Genomic DNA, 3,574 nt, shown 5'->3' with positions numbered 1-3,574 from the left:
CATGTAAATGAATGGTCATCTGGTTCCATCTCAGATGCAAATGAGACCTAGGGCAGTTATTTCATTTTTGTCACCTCTATCTGGAGGGTTTTAGGTGTGTCTCTCACTGCATCTTAATCAGCTTCTGTTTAGGTGTGGGGGGGATTCTTTGTGAGTCAGACAGTCTGTGTCCTGTGTCAGGGTTCCCCAAGAACATGGAGCTGACAGGTAACAATGTACCGTGGGAGTATTTAGTTCTATCTTGTACTCAGTTGACAGTTTTCCTATGCCTTGAAACACATCATAAACTACTTCTTCTATGTTCTTTCTTTCTAGTTCCTCAGCGGCATCCATTTTCTTAATAAAACCTAGAGTTTTAGACATTCACAACCCATTAATTGGCACTAGCTTTCCTGGGACTGTTACAAACTGAACTTTTACTGTATTGCCCTTGTCCAGGTTCAGAAGTTGCACATAAACCAGTTTAAGTAATCAGAAACTGGTTTAAACCTGGAAATGAACAGAAGTTCAGTGCACATAAACCAATTTCGAAATGGCTGAAACTGGTTTAAGATAAACCTGTTGAATCAGACTTACCTGATTTGGAAACATTTTTCCAAGACCCTCTCTTGGTTCAAGTTAAATCCCAGCGTCCCAGAATGTTTTCCAGCTCTGGGCTGGGCTAGGCTGTGCTCTCTGCTTCAGCAGAGAAGGGTTGGTGGAGGTGGGAAGGCAGGACTGCCACCTGGACCCCACCCCTGCTGGGGTCTGGGGCCAGGGAGGGGGGTTAAACTTCCCTTCCCCTGAGTACAGAGCTGCTCAGCCCTGCTAAAAAAAAATCTTACTGGTGGCTGTGACTGTGGACTACAAATGCAAGAGGCACCTAGAAGCAAGAAGAGGAAGTGATGAGCAACCCTACAAAGTCCTGCTGCTGTAATTCTGGACTGCAAATCCCAGAGACCTTGGGGACAGAAGGAAGAGGAAATGATCACACAGCCCATCCTGGCTATGTGCCAGAGAGCTGTTCTCTAGTACCCCCTGGTTTCTGGCCTGAGCCACTGAAGGCATGTGGCTGCATTTCCTGAATCAAATCCAAATGTCTGTCAGTTGTTTGTCAGTTTAGTCTCTGCAGTTTAGATTAACCTGAAAAGACTAAACTGATTCAGCCTTGGGCTTTCTGACCTAACGTGAAGTGCTTGTTTGTCTAATATGCAGTGCACAAATGCCTTTGGTTGCAATCATGTTCCCATTATATGCTCTAAGTTTCACTTTCTTATTCTCACAGCACACAGGTTTAGTTTTCAGTTTTTGAATAATGTATTGTGGTATTATATTGACCTGTGCACCTATATCTAATTTGAAAGTCACCATTAGTCCATTGGGGTCCTGGGTGATTGTCCAATCCTAAGAAGAATGAACTTCTTGCTTTGTGAATAAGAAATTCTTCCTTTTTCTTGTTGCATAGAGCATGCACATTTTGTTTTGTGTGGTGTATCCTGATCCTTTCTGCAAACTCTTGCAAAGTGATTGAATATTTTGCATTTGTTGTACCGCTTACCAAATGCAGGGCATTGCATGGGTTTGCAGTAACCCCCACAGCATCTGTAGCTGACCATTTCTTCTTCAAAGTTTTCTTTGCTTTCTGCTTGCCTGCTTCATAGTGAAGTCCTCCTTTCTGTATTGTGTATTGCCTTAGGTTTTTTCAGTCTTGTAATCCTGTTTATTTCAGCTTGTTCTGCTTTTTCCTCCAGCTTCTGCAGCCTGGCATTTCTTATCTCGTCCACTTGGCACATTCTAGCTGCCTTAAGCTCAGGTTCTTCTACCAGTCTTTTCCTGAGGCTTGTATCCCTTATACCTAATACTATTTAGTCTCTGATCATAGGCACTTTTGGGTCCCCAAAGTTGTGCATCTGGCTCAGCAGTCTGAGGTCTTTGACAAATTCCTTTATTGTTTAACATTCTTTTTGCTGTCTCGTGGAAATTATACTGTTCAAAAATTTCATTTTATTTGGGTATACAATATTACTATAACTTTTTTATTACTGTGCCATAGCTTTTCTGTTCTGCTTCTCATAGTTGTAGGCTATTATAAAGAGACAGAGCTTCTGGACACACTATATTTTAAAAAATAGCTACCTTGAGTGGATCTTTCTTCTCTGTAGCTCTACTGGCTCTAATAATAATGTTGAAGCTCTGCTTAAACTTCTTTTAGTTTTCTGTTGCATTGCTAGACAGCTTTAACTCCTCTGGAATTCTGAGATACTCAATTTTTCTCTCTTTCTTTGCACTCCACTCCTGGTACCATGTGTTATTCTCAAAAGACAAAAGACTTAAACTTACACAGTGATAAAGCTTGTTGTGGCAGGGGATCTTTTGTACCTGGCACTTGGTGCCTGCCACTTTAAGGGGCTTGAACAGGCTGTGGAGCTGGGATTGGATGGTGTGGTGGGGCTGCTTGTGGCAGGGCAGCCTCCAGGAAATACCACACTTGTGCATCCCCAGTGAAAGGTGAGGATGGGGAGCTGTAAAGCCTCAGCCTCTGCTGCCTTGTGGGTACCCCATGGAAAGGATAGGCTAGGGAAGTACACCCTGACAGAAAAGCACAGGGCCAAGGCCCATTGAAGAAGGCCTGACATGGGGTTCAGGCATGTCAACAGACATGTGAGACCTGAGTGGGCTACAGGCTGAGACAGTGTCCAGGCACATTGACAGACAGCTAAGGCCTGAGTAGAACATAGGCCAAGTTAGGGGTCCAGGTATATCAACAGACACCTGAGGTCCAAGGTGCATAAGGCCCAGTGGCCCCACTGAAGGCCTCATGTGGGACAGAGCTGGAGGCCATGTAGAGTAGGGTCTGTAGGGGCCTGAAGGACTGTACATAGGCCAACTGGAAGTAGTGGCAGCCAGAGGTTGCATAGGAGGTTGCATAGAGTAGGGTACATGGGGGCCTGAAGGACTGCATGTAGGCCACCCAGAAGTAGAGGTCCCAGTGAGGGGCAAAGCAGAGGCCCCAGTGAGATGCATATGGCCAAGACATGTCTGAGGATGCCTGAGGCCAAGTTAGGGCCAGAGGCCTAGTGCAGCACAGGTAAAGGGCCGGGGGAGAATATTGGATCTAGATGCCATCTGCAAGGCATGGGACATGGTGTAGGAATGGTTTGGAGCCATGTATTATGCCCCGTCATCAGGGCAATAAATGGGCAGCCTCCCACCTACAAACAACTACTTAAGTCCAACAAAGGTGTGGTAGGAGAAGCAGGAGGGCAGACTGCCTTAGACAAGTGGGTGGGCTGACCATGGGACTGGCTTTGAGATGGCTGTGTCTCACTAGTTTATTCTGAGAGCCTTTTCAGCCTACTGATCTTGCGTTCCCTCTGATTGCCACCTGCAATCCCCAGGCCAATGTAACAACTTTTAAAGGTTGTTACATAACACTCTTAAAGGTTTCCACACAATGTGTTTGATGGTTAACTTGAAACAAAATCATCTGTACATATTCCTGTGGCTTTATGAGCACTCGTGGTGCTCTGGTGTGGTCCCAGAGGACTGGAAGAGGGCCAACGTGGTTCCCATCTTCAAAAAGGGGAGGAAGGAG

This window comes from Crocodylus porosus, unplaced genomic scaffold (assembly GCF_001723895.1).
Source record: "Crocodylus porosus isolate Cpor-Errol unplaced genomic scaffold, CroPor_comp1, whole genome shotgun sequence".
NCBI classification, from domain to species: domain Eukaryota; kingdom Metazoa; phylum Chordata; order Crocodylia; family Crocodylidae; genus Crocodylus; species Crocodylus porosus.
Note: the sequence above shows the minus strand (reverse complement) of the source record.